General features: G+C 41.2%; 1 protein-coding gene across 3 annotated transcripts in view; it reads right to left on the bottom strand.

Annotated features, from left to right (window-relative positions):
• The window catches only part of IYD (iodotyrosine deiodinase), a 66,064-nt gene that overhangs the window by 17,154 nt on the left and 26,620 nt on the right, over positions 1–22,290 (bottom strand). The window contains exons 2-6 of one of the 3 annotated variants that reach the window (XM_072332575.1): positions 10,702–10,794; positions 9,595–9,706; positions 6,964–7,016; positions 4,275–4,442; positions 986–1,031 (exon numbers count right to left, since the gene is read on the bottom strand). The gene's annotated coding sequence lies outside the window, so the exon portion shown is untranslated. Of the gene's footprint in view, positions 1–985; positions 1,032–4,274; positions 4,443–6,963; positions 7,017–9,594; positions 9,707–10,701; positions 10,795–15,177; positions 15,255–22,290 lie in introns of those variants that run through there. The other 2 variants (XM_072332576.1, XM_072332574.1) reach the window with 2 other exon arrangements.

A 22,290-nucleotide genomic window follows, 5' to 3' on the forward strand; every position in this document is an offset into this window, starting at 1 on the left:
TCAAAAGATTAAAAAGCAATAGGATCCTGGTCTAATCCAAGAATGGTCAATGTCTAACCCATTTTTAACTAAGTCAGCTGCTTGGGAACTGAAACAACATAGCAGCATGGAATTAGTGTCTTTATCTGGGACTGCTGGGCCATGATGGATAATAAAAAGTCAGGTGGCAATGGAGAGCAGGGTGCAAGAACTGACTGCAAGCAGTCACCAGCACCCACCAGCTCTTTTAGTGCCAGATAAGCACCACCCCTGCCAAGGCTTATTGCATGAGGTACAGGTCCTGCTTTAAAGTCTCTGTATGTTAATCTACATTTTGGATAAGCGCATGCAGGATAAGTGAGAGCAGTCTACAGAGACAGCCCCATGCCCAGCATGCGCTGCTGGGGTGTGCTGCAAGCCCTGCCTTGGGCAACCTCCCTCCCTAACCTTCCAGATGAGTTCGTAATTCCATCAGAGATTAAATAAAGAGGACACAAAAAAAAAAAAAAATGTGCTTATGTTGCTAATCTAATCCAGTAAAACTAGTGATAGACAGGCATCTGCCTCTGGTTATGAGAGCAACCTATGTGAAAACCTGAGCCATTAGTCTTCTTTTCTCCAGTCCAGATATGACCTGGGTCATACGGTTGGGTCATTGATGCTTGGTTTCCTGTAAAATATTAATTAATTTAAAAAGTCATCCTTTACAGGAATAGGAGGGACAGCTGTAATAATGTGGGAAAAAAAAGAGTTAAATTTATCCTCTGTTTCCTTAATTTAGATATTTAATTTGATTTGTCCTCCCTGCTTGCCATCCAGTCAAGGAAGAAATACTTCACCTACTCCCAACAGTAAACATCAAAATTGTTTGCATGAATAGAGTAGCAACATCAGACACTTTTTTGACAGCCCATTCTATGGCAGAGAAGGAAAGAGAAATGTAATCTGAATGGCACTGACTATTTCTTCCACAGGGAGCACATTCTTGTTAACCTTGAATACTCACATACATATAAGCCAGCATCGGGATGCTTTGCAGCTGAGAATCCATCCTGCAGACAGACAGGCCCATTCAGAAAGAGAGAGAAAGAAGCAATAAGGAAGATTGAATTCTATTGTTTAAAATAACTATTTCTATTTGCAGTGCTGGGAACCTTGCAATCTCTCACTCTTCTGGAATAACTTTCACTTTCCTAGAGGTGATGAGATATTAATTTTGCTCTTGTAAAGCAGTGAAAGAAAGAAAACTAAATATAATTCCATTTGGTATTAACTCAGACGAAGTCTGTATTTGGTGTTACATATTCAAGTCTCTTAGTTTGAACTTCAGCCCCACAGAAATCCCATAATACCTTGTTTTATTAAAATCTGATTTAGCTTCAATAACTCCATGCTGCAGACACTCCAAATATAAGCACCGTGATGCTCTGAGGTGCTGCGGGAATGGTGGGTGGGTGGACACAGTCAATTTGTATATAGTAGATTTTAATCATTTTTTTCTAAACACACTGCTGGATTTTCTTCAATCCAAGATTTACACGATTATTATCATGATAAATTCCAGCAATTTTATTACCATTATTTCTTCTGTTTTATGATAAGATCTAAAGCCTAGCAGCTGGATATTTTATTTTGTGATTTTCAAAATAGTCAGAAGAAACACTGCAAATATTCCTACACCTACAATCTAAGCTTTTTCAACAAGCTTAGAAAGAAGTCAGAAGAATTCAATAGCTGTTGTAAACACCAAAGGACCAAAATGTTAGTGCATGAAATCCATATTAACCTTTTTAAGAGATACAGACATTCATACAAGAGTTTTTGGACCAGACACTCTTTTTATATCTTTCCTATTGAATTCTGTGCTTAGTTGTTGTTCTGGAGAAATAAACATATTCAAGTATCCAATATGGCCCTTCATGTGTCTCAAAGTACATGTGTGTAAAGAGCAAATGTCATTCATAGGCCGCAAGGATACAAGTGCATGGTAGCGCAGTGCATTAGTGTTGCGACTCCGCTTCTGAGGATAGTGGGACTGACTGACTGTGCTATTTCACCGGCCTGCTGTAACTGCACTGAGTGGGAGCAAAGACACCTTTCAGCACCCAGACTTGAGCTCTGAGTTCCACAGCACTGCCTCCCCTTTGGATATGACTCCCATGTTTCTTTCCATCACGGCTATGATCTCAGCATACATCTCTCATCCTGCTTTGGGGAGCTTTAGGGCATGATTATGAGACCAGGAAAAGACTGTTGCTGAATTCTTGTGTGAATACAGTCCCTTCCATCTAACACAGGCAAAAGATGGTAACAGAGCCTATAAATGCTCAAATTATCAGTGCATGTGTTGTCTGTATAGGATGAGTATGGGCTACATGAAGACACAGTTAGATGTTGTCTGTATAGGATGAGTATGGGCTACACGAAGACACAGTTAGAAGAGACAGAGACAGTAAATGGCCAGGCAGAAACAAAACCATCTGTACCCACACTCTTTCCTATCCATGTTTTTCTAACAGTACTTTTTTTTTAATAACTTTAACTTGTGAAGATACATGGAAGGAGAGAGCTCTTTTTGAAGTCCTAAGCCTTCTCATTTTAGCTCACTTTCTGCATTTGGCCATGGATAAACACAGGCTATAGCACTGGATGATCAGCAGAGAAAGAATGTTAACATGGAATATACAGGAGAACAGAGTAGGATGGAGATGGTAAGTACAACAAATACAGCACAAGTCTGTGAGATAAAACACCTTGTTGCATGCTATCTTCAGTAACCATGTCAGGCCTGTCTTGCTGATCATTATTAGTTGCACACAAAGATGGAAAATGTGTGCTATTTCTGATACTGGTCAGTGAATATACTTTTGTTGGGACCATCAAGTGACACAACAAAACATGGCAGTGAGTGTCCGCATGAACAATTTGCTGCATATATAATCACAAACAGGAAAACATGGCCACTGGGAATGATCTTAGAGGTGCAAAATTTTTTCTGTTGGCATCAGTCATAGAAGTGAGTTGCAGCATGAAGCTGAGGCTTACTGAGAAACAAACAAAAAAATCTTATTCAAATGCCACCCGTGATAAGCCACCAACTCAGTATGTAACTGCAACGGGCAAGGAAAAGCACACACAAATTGCTTAATCCAATTTCCCAATCAACAAATAGAGACAAATGTCTGGGATCAGTTGAAACTTATACATCACCATTGGCATTACTAAAAATATCATTAGCCTGATAAGCATCTTCATCCTTGTGATAGGTCTAACGCATACCCTCCTGCCTCCATCAGCAACCGGCTCACAGCTCTTCTGAGCAAGGTGACCCCAGTCTTCTGATGCCTCTTGCTTCTTCTGCACTCCCCCATACAAATGCCTCCTTCCCTTCCCTGAGTCAGCTGCGTGATCTCTTCATGACCCCCTAGAGATATCAGATATCATGCCCTATAGCATTAGATTTGATTATCTTTTTCATTAACTTAGCTCAGATTGCCACAAATGTTATTACTGCTTATGAACTAGCCTTTTGAAATCTAACAGTACAGAAGCTAATGCAATTACATCCCATAGCAATGAAAGCACGAGACAACAATGCAATAGAGTAACTCTTTCCGTTTGTCCTCAGTATAGCACCCTTCAGTTGCAGGGCAGAAGAACCAAACAGTAGACAATATAATTCATTAATATATTTCTAAAAAAAAATAATCCATTAATTAGAATCCATGTTACCAAATAATATATTACTCATTCCTAAGGGAGCAACAGCAGTCCTTAAAATATTTGTGATTTCAGAAAATAGCTTAAATCATCTATGTCCAACATGTGGCCCACATGTAGCCTGGCCCCTTACTCTTGATAGAAGACCACAGGGAAAAGCAAGAATAATGGGGTCACACATTTTGGTCATTCCATCTAGTACAGAAAAAATACATAAGCTATGAGTAGCCATCTAGCAGGTGGGAGTGCAAATCCTAACAGAGGCTGCTGCAGCCTCTTCAGAGTAGGAATGTTTAAGAACAAGGAAGGAGATGTCAGTGCCTTCATCCCTATAGTTGGTACATTGAGAAAAACTGTTTCCAGCTAAAAGATCCAACCAAATGAAACCTCTATACTGGGCCAAAGAGAGAAAGGCAGAGTCAAAGTGCAGAGACATAAGTTAAAAAGGCAGATGCTGGGTGCAGAGCAGATGTATGTATGTAGATACAGATAAGTATGCATATAGGCCTGAACCAGTTCTGTTGTCAAAGCCATGTAATTATAATGATGCCAAGGGCTTTTAGGTAGCAGCTTACCCAAGAATCAAGCAGCTCCCCATGCTGGTCCCCCTGCAGCTACAGCTCTCCATCCTTCATCCCCAGACACACAGATCCATGCTGACACTGGTGCACTTGCACATGCTCTGCCTGTGTTTCTGACTGCAGCACAGGCATCATTTCAGACCTCCTCTCATCATCAGTTCGCTGCTCAGGAGAATGAGTGTTTACAGTGAATTTATAGCAGTGCCCTACATGAGCAGACTTTTCAAATAGTGATGTGAAATCCAGTAACTGTTAGTGGTAGAAAGTTGTTAACTGGATATCCTTTGTAGCTGATGTAAGAAAAAATGCTATTGACATTTTGAAGTAAAGAAGAAATACAGGCAAAAAAATATAATAAAATGAGAAAAAAATAGAAAAAAAAAATGGTGAATTTTTTATTTCCATTTGTTTGTAGGTATATTTCTGAGTGCTTACAGAGAGGGTAATTGTCTTTCATTCCATATTATTATGATGGGACAGCCAAATGGCAGCATGCAGCATTTTATATCAGCATTTCAAAGCACTAGCTATTCTTGGAATAGCTATTTCTATTACTTCGCTTCTTATTTGCACCAAATCAAAACACAGCAAGCTTGTTTGAAGAGTTCCTTAGCTGATTACATCTGAGCCTCTAAAAACTTCATCTAGGAAAGCACTTTCCAGCTATGAAAGGAAGCCTTCAATTCCTATGTAATTATAAACAACTACGCTCAAAGGATTTTTTTGTTGTTGGTGGTGGATTTTCTTTCTTCTTTAAATGCTTTGGATGATAGTTTCATCTTCTTTAGCCTCCTCCTCTCCTCCTGAAGAAATCTATCACAAGGCTGAAGTGCTGTCCTCACCACAGAGGGCATTTGCAACCACTTCTCTGAGTGGGTCTGCCCACCCCCCTCCAACTTCTCTCACATTTCAGTTTGCAGTTCTGCCTGAACTGTGGACTGGCCGCTCTAGAAATGCCTCCAACCAAAAACCTTCCTGCCACCTGATCAGTAGCACCAATGGCCCAACGTTAACTGTGACCCTGGTTCAGCTACATCAAGAATGATGCTGTTCCAATATTTCCCTCCAGTTTGCTCCAGCATTTGTTGCTCACACAGCAAAGGTAGGAAGTGAATGTGGCCATGCTCCTACACACACAGTCTAGATCAGAACAGATGCTGACCAGTAAACTTCAGGCAATTAGGCAACATGGATGAGATATTTAGAGTGTCGGATGGTGTGAAGTATCTTGGTATCTGGGGAGAGTGGGATAGCGGGGTGCTTAGGTCAGCATGCTCAACAGAAGCCCTGATGGGACCAGCATGCTGAGAGACCCAGCAGACTGACCTCTTCACCACCCTGAGTCAGCCTATTAAAGATATTTCCCAAGCACATACACAACTTAAAGCACTGCCGAAAAGAACCTGACAGAGATTTTCCCCCTTTGCCCTAAGGCCAGGAAAAGATATCCTCCAGTCACTGATCTAAGACTTGCTGTTCTCTACTGCTGTTTTTGTCTAGTGCATCAACATTTATTTCATAACCTGTGACAGCAGCTAACCAGCAAATCACTCCTCTTGGGCTGCAGTGCCACCACATGACAGGTTGCTAAGGGGTAACTGACATTTACCCTTTTCCCTCCCAGGGGAAGAATCTGCTGCTTTCTCTATCTAGTCTGCAGAAAGGCAGTATATCTCACAGTAATGTGTAGTCCAAATCCCCATAATTTCTCAGACCATTCACTCAAAGTATACACTTAGTTGATCTCTGAACTGTTTCAAAAATACCACCCTGCAGTACAAGTAAACAGTTTGAAGTTTGCCATTTTGCTAACCAGTGTTTTGGGCCTGAAAATGGCCTCAACTGATAGCTTTTCCTTGGGATCTTTGGGATCTAAACTCTTTGAAGAGTTCAGCCTCTAATTAAATAGGCCAAATCCTCCCTGCTTCCCACTGTGTTGCTCTTTCCTTTGCTGTTTCAGTAAAACAACATAAAAGTGGAAGCCATGACTGCCTTTTGAAAAGAATCACACAATCACCCAGATTGGAGAAGACCTTCCAGGTCATCAAGTCCAGCTATCAACCTGATGTATAAAGTACCGTCAATGAACCAAGTCCCTCAGTGCTGTGTCTGCCCATCTATTACTTACATACCTCCAGGGATAAGAGCTACTTTCTGAATGAATAGAGAAAAAACCTCCCCTTACTTCAAAAATTGGAATGTGGTTCTTGGTATTAGAGGAAATTTTCAAACAAGGAAATTATGACTATTCTGAAAGATCTGGAGAACACCATGTTCAAAACCTTGCCCCACCACAGACACATGATGGCTGTAACCACTGGTATGAATGGAGGCTCAGACTCCATAGAGGTTATTTTGCTTTTAAAATTATGAATGGGTATTTCTGAAAAATATGACATAGCTTATTAATGTGTAAACTCAGAGATACAGGCATTCTGCCAGCACAATTGCCCTCACCTTGCCACACTTCTGTGGCTCCTATTGTTACTGACAGGGTGATAGGCTGAGCTGCTGAGTCTGTGATGTTGCCAGATTGTTTTGCAACAGCAATAAAGCTCCTGTTTATTCTACAGTAGGTTGAGTTTGGGAGAGCTTTGCATTTATTGCTGATGCTCTTTCATAGGTCACCAGGGTGCTGCCCTAAAACCAGGCATCTTCCCACTAGAGATCAATCATATCTTACCTTGCAATCCATGCACCACGGTCCATTACAGTTAATCAATGCCAGAAACTTCTCTGCATCCAAAAAGATAAGTAAGCTCATTTTTCAATATTGACCATGACCATTTGCTTTTCAGCGTAATTTCACTCCAAAATTAAAGAAGAATTAGGAACTATATACTGCTTTTCCTGTGCTATGGACTCCCCCTGTTCCTGCTAACTACAAGACAGTCTGTCAGCACATAGCACACTGCCATCAGGGACACATAGTGAGGATTTTCTTCAGCAGTTTGCCAGAGGATTTTTGCAGCTTAAGAGCCCAATTATTCATTTTAGTCAGGTTCCTCTCAGTAAATGAAAAAGTAGCTGAGCGTTATCTGTGAAGCCAGGCAGGGCCCTGTCCTAGCCCTGCTGTTAATTGAGGTGACCCCCAAGTAGTGCCAGCTGCTTTTGGGGTTGTGCTGACAGCAAAAACAGAGCATGTATGTGACCAGTACTTTGTTATTTCCCTTTGCTCAACCCATTCCTCATCACACAAGGCTCTGAGGGATGTGGATGTGCAGCCAACAACCTGTGAAAGCATATTTCCCCAGCGGTTCCTTCTGAGCAGCAGGGAAGTGTCAGATGAGGACAGAGCCAGCATTATGCTGCTGCTGTGACTTAATCTCAACAAGAGCTCTGCTGTTAACCATTTAACAGTCTAGACATACTGTTCAGCACTGTCCCTTCCAGCTTTGGCCCTGCATTGTTCCTAGTAGAGAAGGTACAGGGATTTAATTGACCAGTGAAGCTGTGTGAGAAAGCTCTGAACAGATGCCACAGGGACAGATTCAAGCACTGGGCCAGCTGTCCCATCATCCTGGCAACAGCGGCACTAAATGCCTCAGTGCAAAACGCTCTTCTCCTTCCTGCAGACAGCTAGGTTCTGTAAAAATACATTGGTATTCCCTTCAGAAGGTAAAGACTTGAATTACCTTGACCCTTTCACTGGTGGTCTTTCTGTGCCAGTAGCCAGACAAAGGTGACATCACAGGGCTCTTTTGCATGCTGGTAGAGGGCCTTGGAGCAGGATAGCACAAGTGAAACACCTTTCCTGCTGCCAGTTGCCCATCATATCCACCCAATGGCTTGATAGTGTAAGTGATGCTCAGGGTAAGATGACCCATTTGAAGTAAACTCTGTTGTCACTGTGAATTTGGAGGTTTCTATTGCTTTTGGTAGGGATTATTTTAACTTTATTCCAACAAATGTGACAAGAAGTGTGTCACGCTCACCATATTCCAGACCATCACGTTATAGCTGTATTTGTCTGTGTATTTCCACGGTATTATTGCTTGGTACATGACACTACCTCCAGCTGCAGCAAGGTTAAAGGTAGTAAGAATCCTGGCCTTTTGTTTCATTGCTTCTGTCAGTTCCAGTTAGCTACACTATGTCATTATGGTTTTATATAATACAGAAAAACAAGTTTTTATTCTTCCTTTTAACAAAATCCATCCTTTTTTTCCAGGCAGCAGAAAGTAAAATTAATGTATTTTCTCATAATATTTTATGATCTTAAACATCAAATATTCTCTGCCAGCTGAATCAATCAGGATTCATTGACTCCTATTAGCAGTTTATAGGGCACTACCTCCACCAAGCAGACACTCATATTAAGCCTTTGAGTCTACATGCAAGGTCTGGTTTGCAAGAAGTAAGAAACATGAGCACATTTATTTTCTCCAAGGCACTGATGTGGAATAACAGTCAAAGTGCCAGTGACTTAACTATAAAATAGGATGCCCTAGCTTCATCATTACATATGATCCCTTTTATCATTCAGTGCATTTCAGGTGGATTGAAAGACAATCTCTTTGATCATCTGTGTCTTACACAAGATATGAGGTAATTCAGGGTCAATAAATTTTCAGGGAATATCTTTAGGAAATATTGTTCAGGATACAAGTGGAATAAACCATATTTGCAATTTAGGAATCTTGTATATGATAATTTACTGTCATGTGCACAGGACATAGAGTTTAAAAAGCAAATTAATTTATCTCACTTGTGAGAGCAACATCAGTTGACTGCAGCTGTAGTCAGCAGCATGAAGCAAATAAGGTTTGTGTCTTCTCACACTGTGCATCTCAGAAAGCATATCAGAAACAGTTGCTTTCTTACAGGGTTAAGAGCCTCTGCTCCTTTTTAAATGTGGAGTGGTAAAAACATTTCTTACTCTCACACTAATAAGTATGTTTCGGTAATTGTAAAGTCATTTTAAATTCTAATTCAAAGTAATTGGATTTGCAGGAAACGACAGGTAATTGCTGATGCAAATGGCTCCGCTAGATGTGGCTGGATGAGCCTCACAGAAGGTGAGAGCACACTGTTCCTCAGATGGTTGTGATTTCTTTCATAATAGTGAGTAAAACAGTTCAAATCACTTCCCTCTGTAGGTAACTGCCACTTGGAAGCTGAAATTAGAGCCATAGTTCAACAGAAGTGATAACTGTATTCCAGCACTATTCTAACTACTGCTTATATATTTGAAGGCAATATGCCTCTGTGCCAGCTCAGACCTGCTCGTTTGCATTTCACAAGGTCTGTCTCTTTCCACCATTTTCACTTCACTTCCAGACCTCAGAAAACTTCCTCCTGGTCATCAACATACCTGAACGCAAGAGCTTGCAGTACTGAGAGGGCTCCAAACGTTCACGTATAGATGATCCAGACAAAAGTCAACCACTGTAAGGGCACCTTGGGAAGAATCTCTCACTGCAGTTCTGCAAAATGAAAAACAAACCCATGGATGAGTAAAATATGACTGATGTGAAGTGACTTGATTTACAAAATTATCTGCTAAAGGAGTAGAAGAAACTAAGCATCCCAGGAAAGCCGTGGTGCAGCTAGGAAATAGCAGCATTTTCTCAATAGAAAACAAGCAACAGTTCAAGAGACTTCCTCACAGAAGTCCCCAGGGTTCAAATCGAGCCATGAAGTCTCTAAGTTCAGAAAGGAGAAGGCTGGAAGAACACCAAGCATTACACAGAGTTGTCTTGCTCAGCTTTTTCCCTACGTCTTCATCTATCGGCACTTTTACAAACAACACTCAAGGCTAGGTGAACTGTGGGTCAAGATCTGCAACAACAGCTTTATCTTCTGAAAGCACCAAAAGATCTCCCGCAATAATCCATAAAGATGCTGAAAGCTTAACTCACATCTGAGGTTTCTGTTAGATGTGCTAGATATGTTATTTAGGTCCTTCCCTAGCATTTTATAATTCTCTTTGAATTGACCAATTTTAAGTCTATAGCTCTTCTCAGAGCAGAGAGAAGGTCAGGTGCACTTTTAAGGTTTGGAAGAGCACAGCTACAGTTCTAATGGCACATAGCTCCTGGGTTTCTCTCTTAATGACTGCAAGGCTCAGCATCAGAAGTAAGGCTTCATGCACAGTTCAACATACACAGGAAGAAAAGCAGCAACCACCTTACAACTGGGAAATCCCATCAGTGTAACACACAGTCTCAAGGATGCAAAAATGCTCTGAGAAAAGACTGTGGCATGTTCAGGGACAAGGAAGATTACTGACATGTCCAAGAGATGATTGGTGAGACCCATTCCAGCCATTCTCCTTGGCTGAAGGTTGAAGAAAAAAAAGAAGCAGGCATCACTGTTGAAAAGTGACACTGTTTTATACAAGAATGGTTTTGATCTCTGTGGGGGGGAAAAAAAGAAAAGAATATGAGGTGGCAAGAGGAGTCCAGTCATAATACAGTACCGAGCAAGGCCTGCTTCTACTTAATGATTTTTCCTCTGTGTTGCTGCCTGAATCCTCCATCAAATCAGTATGCCAGGCAGGGGAGACACTGTACTGCAGCAAGAAAAGACAAAAAGGAAAGAAGACTGTTCTTTTCTATCTGCACATTTCCAGTACAAAAAGAGAGATACTAGAGAGGTTATCCCTTAAGGCAGAGCTCACTTGGTGTTTCTGTTTCCCTTCTCATGACCTTCATGGGAAAGAAAAAAAAAGAAAAACAAAGCAAAAACATATCACCAGGCAGAGCTTCTGCGAGAGCAGCTGTAATTGGAAGAGATCTAGTTTCTGCTGAGCAGCAGCATCCTATCTTCTTCCTCCAGGAGGAAAAAAAAAGAAAAAGAAAGAATGCTGAGACAGATCTACACAGTCACAAGAAGAGGCTGCTACTGCAAACAGTGACATCCTTGTGGACTAATGTGGGTCCAAGAAGCACCCCAGCAGGTTGGCTGACAGAAAGCTACCACACTTACACCCTCCCCTCCCATTGATTGATTCTCAAAACTGGGAATAACTCGAAGGCTCTTTCCAATGCTGTGCCTCTCCCAGGTTTGCTCAAGTGACAGGTGAGCTCATTAATGTCAGCCGGGAGAGGGCTGGAAAACCCTATGATCCCAGCCTCTAGGTCTGGAGATTTCCTTCAGGTAAACCTCCAGTATTTAACTGTAAAGTTTTTTAGGGTGTTATTCCATAAACTTGAATGTTTTCTACTTCCTTGATGCTTGAATATATTCTGACTGCTGAGCTCAGATAACTTTAGATGTTGGTAGGTAAGAGGAAAAGCAAGAACTTTCCCTACTTTCCTATTTATTTATCTATCTATAAATATATATATATATATATATATAAGTAAAAAGAGAATTCCTCTCAAGGAGGCTTCAAGAAGCACTTGAGGTCCTTCATCATGAATTGAAAGGACCTACAGGAAAAAAAGACAGATGTTTTACCTCTAGAAAAATGACATTTAGAGAACAAAGCATGCAAAGCACTGAGCAATCAAGCTGTGCCCTGAAGGTCACGATTACACTGAGCCCAACTTCAGATGAAGGCCACTTTATTGAGATGTCTAATTTATTCTAATGACTGCTTCTTAGCTTGAGTAGCATTAGAAGTCCCATGTAATTGGGGAGATATTTAGCTGGAGCCAATGGACTACATAATGCTTAACCAAGTATTAGGCTAGTGTGGAAGTTTAATCTCCTTTTGATTGACAAAGAAAGCAAAAATCCACAAAATAAGCATAGGGGAAGTGCACTGAATTTCACTTTTAGTCTTGGCTGTGTGGGTCTTTTTAACTCAGTTATTTTATTTTCATGACTTTTAGGCTTACTCTGTAGGATGTGCATACAGGAGATCAGACCAGATGGTCACAGCAAACCCGTTTGAAACTGAAGCCTGCATTATTCCAAAACACAATTTCTTACTGTGCCCTGGCAGTCAGGGAGAGGATTTGCATGTACGTACAACTCATACACCAGCACTGAACGTTCACCCCTTGGTATGAAAGCAGGAGCATTTTCCAGCTTCACCAAAACCTGGGACTGCTTTTGAAAAGCCCTGAGCACAGGCCAGCATCTGTGACCCACAAAACCTCAAGCAGACAACTGCCTCTTGTGCCTTAAAAGCCCCTCCTACAGCCAGAAGAGATAGACTCAATAACAAAAGCAGGTACAAAATCCTGACACTGAAAAAGAGTCAGTCTGAGCTGAGCTATCCAACGCATTTCTGGTTTGCTGTGTCATGAGATAGACAAGTCAGGGCACAGTAACAGCCAGTGCTATCAGCACCCCACCCAAATGTCAGTATTTGTCAGAAGCACAGCTTGCTTCAACTCATTTTTGAAAAGAGAAAATATTCTAGGGTTTTCTCTTTGGTAGAAAACAGCTTTGCTGGGCTAGACCCTCAGCCACCAGCAGCTCAAACACATCCACAACCCCCTCTCCCTCTCATCCAAAATTGCTCCTTTCTGCTGCTACAGCCATCTCCAGCAGAGCAGGACCCACTGCCATTCCTTCCGGCCACAGACAATGCATGCAGCGCAGCCTGCAGCAGACAGATAGGCAGCTGCCCTGGTGCTGTGCAGAAACAGAGAACATAAAAAGCTGTATCAAATGAAAGAAGGAAAATATGGCATGAAATGGTGAAGATATTATGCATTTTTTATGGAGTTTTCTTGTCTGTGCTATGACAGTAAACCTAAAAGTGATGGGAATGCCATCAGGAGCTACAGGTGCAGAAGAAAATGATGTCCAAATGCAAAGGTAGAATTACTGATACTGTGTTACCCTGAAGTAATCATTGTTCTGCAGTCCTCATCCATTGAAAATCTTAACAAAGTAAGCATTAACATTCCGTACATTGCCTCTAGAAAAGGGCAGCATGACTGATATGTACATAATGAGCTAGCCTAAGCTACGACGCAAGAGAGCTTTACACAGGCATACAAGACCACGTGCTCCTACCCAGACATCTGTAGCAGTCTGTCCCTTCCGTTGTCATTTGCATGCTCCTGAGTAATTGCACTCATAAGGATGGCTCTGCTGAAATGAGCAGGAAATCAACTGAAATATTGATGCTGCCAAAAGATCCTGTGCGCACTGAAAGAACATCTCATTTTATGTTTCTACCCTATACAGCTAGGGACATGGAAACCAGTCATCAGGAGATATCTGTGTTGCACTGGAGTTCTTCAGACATGAATAGCCGATAAACAGCATCGCCATTAAGGTAAGTAAAGCTTTCCCAGTAGCCCACATCAGACCACTGACAAGAAACACTGGATGGATCCAAAGTATGTGTTCCTCTGCAGTAAGTACTGAGGCAAGCGTCTCCAAGATACGTATAATCATGGCTTGCTTATAAAACTCAACCAGATAACTGCACAGCACTGAACGCCAATATTAAATTCAATATTGAAATACACTGGCTGCATTACTGGAGTACAAACTGAACTGAAGAGACAGGATGCCACCAGACAGCACAGGTCCTCCATTAAAAAAAATCTTCTGGTGGGAGCAATGTATGTGCCAATCATCATTGGATGTGGTCAATGCAAAGAAACACAATTAAGTTTTATTGAACAAGGTCCAGAAAGAGTTTCTCACTCCTGGGCTTAGCAAATCTCTGCTCTGATGAATACAGAATTTTAAAAGCTATAAATAAAGTGAGAGTGCAAGGACTGATATGTGGATCTCCCTTAGCTGGGTGACATAGCCTTGCATGTGGAAGCTTTGGACTTTTGGCATAAAAACAGATGCAATTAGCTCAACTGCAGATTTGTAAACACAGTCAAAATGTTTTGTGTTCAAGTCAATTCAGAATGAAAACAGGACTCTTTAAAAGGTTCCTTGAAATGAACTGTTGCTATCTAGCCAGTCCCAGTAGAAATTAGGAACAGCAAAGCATCCTGCAGGAAACTGTGGAAAATTTGGCAGGGAAAAACCTGTGCTGTGGATGTCTGCACGTTACTGCTGCAGGTAAATTGTCCAGGGTGGCAGAAGTGGAAGGGGAAGAGTTAGTCCTTTCCTGGTGTTTTTGATGCTTCATGCCTCAGCCAATGTTTCATTTCACATTGGATTCACTCTTATTGCTGAATATAAAGTCTGTTATCTCTTCTAATTGTTCTTCAGCCTTGTTCCAGCTCTTTCTCCCTCCTCTATCAAGAAGGCACACACATGACCGCTATCAACCTTGCTTTCCTCCAACATTTTTGTTCAGCTCCTCTCCTATTTTATTGTCAGTCCATTTTTGTTTCCTGCTCTCATTCCATCTCTTCTTTCCAACTTTTTTCCTTGTTTGTTCTGTTCCTCTCCCTTGGCTGGCCATCCACCTCATCACTCTACTCATCATTTTTTTTCTCTCCTAGCCTCAGACTTCCATTTGTCTTCCTACCCATTTCCCAGCCTTTCCTGCTGTACTATTTCTACTCCCCCAGTATCACAAACAGAACATCACGGGAACAGCCTTCACCCTTGATGAGCTCCTATATAATTAAAACCTGCAAGGCTTCGACCTACTCTATTTGCAGTATGTCTTTCAGAAGCAAGGAAGAGGGCTTTTATTCTTTTTTAAAAAATGAGATCTCCTGTTCCCTCGCTCTCCTTTGCCTTATCATCCATCAAAGCAATCAGCCCTTTATAAAACAAGCCATAAGGGGAGCCTGTTGGCAGGGAATCTGCACTGACTGGGAAGCTGCCAAAGTCTGAAAAAGTGCTGAAAAACATCATGGGAGAGAGAGGAGGAAGCTGTGCCCAGTCTTTCAGAAATGGGTTAGTATTACAAAAGGGAAAAAGGCACAGAGACATTTCAGGAGTTTGTGTCTCTAATGCAAAGCCTTCACAATTAAGGAAGAGAGCGATTTGGAAATGATTGCTTTTCTCAGCAGTTCCCAGTCCAGAGTTAACACTGTTAACTCTCCCCTTCTTCCAGCTTCATACTCACCCAGCAGCTGCTGCTCAAAACCCAGCATGTGACAGAGCATCAACCAAATTCTCTCCACTTGAAAAAACACCCTTCTGCCAATAAGCATTTGGAAAGACAGTGTGAAGGGTCCTCTGGGAAAGCAAATTATAATATTTATCTCAATCAAGTCCTTTTATACAATATTTTGCTTTGGCATCCATCTGAAGGTCCACATGCTGACATCTAGGGAGAAAATGAGTAAATCGAGTTTAAGAGGTAGTATTTGTATGCAAGCATCACAAATCATTCAAAGCCACTTAGTTACATTTGCTTCCTGCACACAAGCATGCATCTGTTCCCATGACTACTTTTCCCGTTCATGCTTCTCCTTTCTTTTCCACAGTTCTCTGTGTCCATTCACAATATCTTGGCTTCGGTTAGCTATGAACAATTTGGCATCCACCACCCAGCACCTGGCAGACTGCTCTTCAGCAGGGATGGAAGTTTGCAGTAGTATAACCCTAGAGATAACTGGTGAAATATTGCTGCAGTTACTAGTGAAAAAGACGTAACTTGGAAATACAACCTGAAAGCACAACAGCATTTAAATGTACCCCTTCTCATTTTCCTTTCCCTTAATGAGCACGAAGAAAGAGGTTTGGGTGAATCTTTTACACTTAAGTCACCTTCTTTTGGTGTTACTTTCTTTTTCCATTTTGAATTTGAAGGATAGAAGCCAAAATTCAACATTTCACAGCTATCAGAACTTCCCATGATCACAGAGCCTGTGGCCTCAGAAAAGAAGAAGGGCTATAGAAGTTGAGAACTGAGTAGTTAACCACCAGGTATTTGAATCCCAAACCTAGATGTTTCCTACAACTAGCTGTGTTCTTTATGGTGTATATATTATGGTATATGGTATGGTATAGTTGTATATTACTGGGTATCCTGTATTTCTATCCCTTAGTTATTCTCAGGTTAACCTGAATCTACTGAAAATAGCTGTGCTTCACACTTGCAATCTTCTTCAGGCAAATGCTGATCACCAAATAAGATATAACCTACTTTAAATGTCTCAATGGCAAGTCCCTAGCCAGTTAAGTCAGGAATAACTGTTTCTACCCTTTCATAAAGCATGTCAGAACCTTTTTAGAGAACTTTTAACATGTTTCTTAACAAACAACTCATGACAACACCTAACAACTTTTTCCTTCTACAAAGACTAACATTCACACTGATTTGATTGATATTTAGGCTGGTTTTTCCTTCCAATTAAGTTTGTATTTAAAAGAGATCATTGTTTTTCCACTTGTTTAATAACTGTGACTCATACAACCTTTTAAATCTGATTTATTTTTTTAGTTTTGTATTTTCATGTGACTTTGCTGCTGTTATTTTTGACTCTCAAACAAGTCTGTTTGTTTTGGTGAAGAAACTACAAATCTTCCAGACCTCAGATTTTAAGAAGAATTAATGTTATCCAGGTATTTATAAATTATTCATAACATAGCCTCATCTTTAGCAGCATACTAAAGTCAGCCCATTAATTTGCAAATCTGTATTTGCATAATTCATTTTATTCTAATTGCAGAGATTCTCAAATAAAGCTGAGAAACACTGCAGCACTAGGAGTTGTTAGAAGTTAGGAACAAGTACTTTTACCTAGAACCAAAGCTCAGTTTCCTGTCTGATACCTTTGAACTCTTGGATGAATGCAACTTGACATCTTAGCCCAATTTTTTGTGGAAACACAGCTGGTGCAATCACATTTCATACATATGTCCTAGGGGGTTCATAAACCCACAGACCAAACTAAACTAAATCTGGCAAAAGAGCAAAATACCCTTAAGCAGACTCAGTAAATTTCAGCTACTTCAAGTTTTTTGAAAATAAATAGCCACACAGAAAAGAGAGGCATCTTCTGTGCCTTAGCCAAATATACAGCTCATTAGAAATCAGGGAAGCCATATGGAAGGGAACTAAAAAATGCCCTACTTAGAAGAAAACCTCAATCAGCTATCTTTTCAATTTCAGAGACTGCTGTATAGGTAAGAGAGGAACGTACAAGTTGGCAAGCATCATCTTTGAAATATATTTGCATACTGGCCAAATATTTTGTTTTGTGCTACCATATTGCCACATTTTCTGGAATAAGGCAAGTTACTACACGTAAAGCTAAAGCCCATGAGAGATGTTTACCCTACTGAAACCCCTAGCGTCTTTGGACCTCTAGGTCGAAAACTCACATAGGGGAAGCAGAGACGGAGGTACTGGTCTCTTCCTCCTGCTAACCAATGACAAAACATGGGGAAATGTCACAAAGCTGCACCAGAGGACATTCAGAGCAGGCATGAGGCAGTTAATTTACCACAAGCACAGTGAAACACTGGAACGTGCTTCCTCGAGCAGCGGTTCATGCCCCAGGCCTGTCAGCGCACAAGAAGTTTTTAGACAATTACCTCAAAAATCTGCTTTAACTTATGGTAAGTTCTGAGTGGTCAGGCAGTTGGACTCTATGATCACTGTGAGGACCTTCCAACTGAACTGTTCTAAATCAGGTACGTGCATCTCTTTGTCACGTTTTGCATCAAATGAACATAACCATATATTGCTTAAACAAGAAGAAACAGTGGACTTTCCCTTTTCCAGCTGGTGCACCTGTCAGTGTTCATCTGCCACAGCTGGCATTTGGTGAAGGTACCCAGCATAAGCACCCCATCTCACTACCATGAAGGAGCTCCTCTGCCAGGGCTCTACAACTCTCCTGTCATGGAGGACATTGGCCAATCTGCAATTCTTACTTCTATTTGAAGCCTTCATGCAAGCAAGAACAGGAAACACCTAGCCATCAAAGAAAAAAAAAAAAATGCCTGATCTAATCAATACATTGAGCCAGAGAGCCAAAAAAGTAACATGGAACGTGGAAAGCTCCACCATGATATCCTCCAGATGGAAACTCCATCTGGGAGACAGTCATGACTGGGGTTCTCTTTGTCTGTAGCAGAGTCCCACCCTCTGATTCCATTTCAAAGTATCTCCATGTCACAGAGACCAGTCAGTCAGTTCACATCATTGCTCCGATATCTGTCTTAAGCCTAGATAACATAACTTATTTTGATGGTGAACAAGCAAACAAAAAATAAGGAAGTTCAGTTTGAAACCAAAGCAGTACTCCTAGTACTAAATGTTTTGTGAGGACGCATCTCTCTCACAGAGCAACCATAAGCCATGTGGAGATTTTCGGGGCCCTGAGCAGGGGTGCGGGGGAGGGGGCAATCTTGGCTGACACAAAGTTACTCCTCAGCCCAGCAGCTTTATCCCCACTGACATCAACTGGAAGACTGTTGTGAACCTGAACAGGATTTTGTTTTGGGCAGTTTTCCAGGTTTCCATGTCACATAGTGGGGTCAAACTCAAACTAGCCCTAGCCTGTAACATATGAAGCATGTTAAGACCGAAACAGACATGGTTTATACAGATTTTGCATAACATGTTAGTTAACATTCTGTTTTTTCTTTCAATTGTTTCTATACAGAATAAATAGCATGGAAGAAAAATGCATAATAATAATGCTTAAAATGTACATCTATATGGATTGTGGACATCTAATAAGTGGTACATTACTAACCTTACCATCTACATCTCAGATTTGAAGAATTATTTAGGCTGGGGGAACTCTGGAAGGTATGAGAGCAGCTAATGGTACTGAGTTTCCACAGCTCTAAGGGCACAAGGCAGATAATCCACTTTTTATTCCCTTCTGGCAGACTGGAGAAAAGAAGTAACACTAAGTGCTCATAGTCCCGGGCCAAACTCTGGTTCTCTGCAGCCTGGTCTCTTCCGGTTAAATCTCTCTCTGTATTCCCTCCCAAAAGAATACAGAGTTCACACTTTGAGAAAGCATTTGGAAGAAGATAAATGCAATTCTAGCATTAGGATTTTAAGGGCTAGCCATCACATTTTTTTTAAAAAAAAAAGAGGACTGTTAAAATTGATCATCTCTCCCGCTCTGCACAAGTCCTACCAAAGGGCATTAAACCCCAAGAGACATATCTGAGGATGTTGTTAAAGCAGAGCTGAAAACCCAGGTTTGGGACTTGGACTACAAAGCAGTACCAAGGCCTGGTACTGTTGGCATTTCCAAGTAAAATTTTTCAGGATCTGCTTCGAATTCGGAGCACATCACAGACTGTTCTGCTACTCTCTCCTCACTGACTTCAGTAGGAATATGAAGCTCAAGGAACAGCCAGCTTAAGGAACACTGCCCCCAGAAATGACTCAGAAGGCATCCAGGACATGCCTTGTATGCATGCAAGAAAAAAACTGGGTCATCACTAGTCATTCCACATTTTTTCTTCTGCAGATGCTTTGCAGCATGAGGTAAAATCCTGCAACAAGGGCAGCAGGAGAGCAGTTTTAAAAAACCCATCAATAGATAAAGTGCCCAGGGACACAGAGGTCTGAAACACATTGTGTGAGCCCTTTCTTACTCAGTAATTCCTCATTCATCTTATCTACAGTTCAGTGAAGCAAAGTATTCAATCAGAATTAATTCTTACTATATATAAATGAAAGATAGTGCATTTACAAAACCCTTGTGGAAATTCATATCAGTAACAGTGGCAAGCAACAGGAAGTATCTCCGCATTAGATGCAATAAATAAATAAAGCTAAATAAATTAAAAAAAAAAAAAATTTAAAAAAAAAAAAAAAAAAAAAAAAAAAAAAAGCAAATCATCTATCATAGTTCAGATTTGGGCAGAGCCAGGGTCATAAAAGAACTCATGACTCAGAATATGCTGAATCACTACCCACGCTGGGAAAACACCCACTGAGAGCATCTCTGGTCCTGGCGCAAAAAGGGACAGTGGGAATATTTCTTCAAGATTTTAGTGCTTTGGGATGACTTTCTTCAGAAATGAAAATTCCCCATACTGAACTGCAGATAGAAACATTCTCAAAAGGAGAGGGAAAACACAAGGCTGATTTGAGTTAGCTATTGCAAAAGTTAAGTTTTCATTTTTATTAGCAGAAAACAAGACAAAGAGTCTGAATTACAATCAGTTTGCAGAAACAGAGCAGGCATCAAGCACAAAGGCCTCCATTTTTCTGCACTCTCAAATACTGAGATGCCCTAGGTGGGACCATATGTCATAACAAAAGAGGACACCGCACTGTGCATCAGCGGCCATGGCCATAGCAGTAACATCACAGTCTCAACTGCCAGGACCTTCCAGAAATACAGGTAGATTGAGTACAGGTTTTTCCAGTTGGGAATCAACCCTTCCGGCCCCATCCTATGCATCTCTCCAGACTTTTATCCATTCAGCCTACATCAACTACCCATGCTTTTGCTCCATGTATTCTTAATAGAACATTGATCATTCTCTCCTTTTAAATGCAGCCTCTGTGTTTTCTTTGGGGGAATAGAGGGCAGATCCTGTAAATCAGTGGTTACAATAAAGCTTGAGTACTCAGAAAAAAACCAAACCCATGCTTTGTACATCCCAGAAGACTATCATTACCCCCAGGGGTTTCTACAACAAGAGGGCTATAGCTTTACTTTTCACAACTGTTCTACATCTCAGAAAGCAACCAGGTGCTCCCTACGCCACAGGCAGAGCGAGGCTGCCTTCCCCCAGCCTGTTGAGCTTAGGCTGTGGGGTGGCCTTATTCCCACTGACACTTCATTATTCTTCGTTCTCTGTGCAGCCTGGCCTACAGGGCCTTGCACTCAGCAAGTGCTGAGCTGGCTAACAGCATTTTGCTTTTCCTTCTTGGTTGTCTCAGTTAGCCTGTGGAAGAGAAAGCACTTCTGTTGGCATAGCCACCCCTACGTGACACAACAAACAGAAGAAGACAGGATAAAGGTGAGAGGCTCCAGGAGATATCAAAACACTCCTAGTGCCTAAATGCCAACTCAGTAAAGGTCAGCAGGAAGAAAACTAATGAAGAGCTGAAAGAGGGCTAAGTAGATAAAGCTGACTTGCTTTCCAGTCAAGTGGAAAAGAACCATGTTCCAAATCACATTTTCCAATACAAATATTTTACGATAAAAAAAAATGAAGGAAAAAGAAACATTTTCCATACAAATTTCACTTCTTTGGTGCATGCATGATTTCTGGGAGGGAAGCAAGGATTTTTCAGTCGCATAAGTAGCATTTGTTGAATATTGACCAGAAGCCCAAGAACTGAGACATCTCCAGGACAAGTGGAATTTTAAGAGCCACCTTCTCTACTTGCTCCACATACACCAAGTCTTTATCACATTTAAAAATATCACTGCCAGGATCCTGAACAATGGTGGCAATAAAAGCAGAGGGTTGCACTATGTTTTATGGCAACGCAACATGGCCCATGTCATCAAAGGAGGATTTGGGCCACACAGCAATAGAGGTAAAAAATTCTCTCCAGTATTCCATTACGTTTTGTTGCCATGTGACAGATGGCAGCAGAGGGGCAGCCTGACAACACGGCATCTGACATGGAAGTGAGGATGAAAGAAAAGTGTGGAACTGAATTCCTCCACGTGGAAAAAACAGCACCCATTAATCAATACTTGCTGAACGTTTACGGAGACCAAACAGTGGGTGTGAGCACATTGAGGCATTCAGCAGTGGTGACAGTGGGTCACCTCTACTGGTGCAGATATTTGTGAGCCCAGCATGCAGACTCTCATTCCTTGCTGGAAAAAATGTACAGCAAATGGTAGTGACTATGTAGAAAAATATTTTCTTGTAACTGAGAATTTGCTCTATCAAATAACATTACTGTGCTCCTTGTAACTACTGCTGTTTCCATGGACATAAATTGGAGGGATTACTTTCAGAGAAAACTACATATAGACATATTTTATATATGTATTTATAGATATATATAAAAAAAAAACAAAACCAAACAACCAGAACCAAGGAAGAAAATTGTATGTGCTGATCAAAAACGGCAGTTTCACACTTAAAAGATACTATGATATTGAGTTGGAAGGAACCCTTAAAGGCCATCTAGTCCAACTCCTCTGCAATGAGCAGGGACGCATACAACTAGATTGGGCTGCTCAGAGCCCCATCCAGCCTGACCTTGGATGTCTCCAGGGATGGGGCATCCATCACTTCTCTAGGCCTCCAGTGCCTCACTACCCTTATTGTAAAAAAA

The sequence above is a fragment of the Excalfactoria chinensis genome, chromosome 3, assembly GCF_039878825.1.
Source record: "Excalfactoria chinensis isolate bCotChi1 chromosome 3, bCotChi1.hap2, whole genome shotgun sequence".
Classification (NCBI taxonomy): Eukaryota; Metazoa; Chordata; class Aves; order Galliformes; family Phasianidae; genus Excalfactoria; species Excalfactoria chinensis.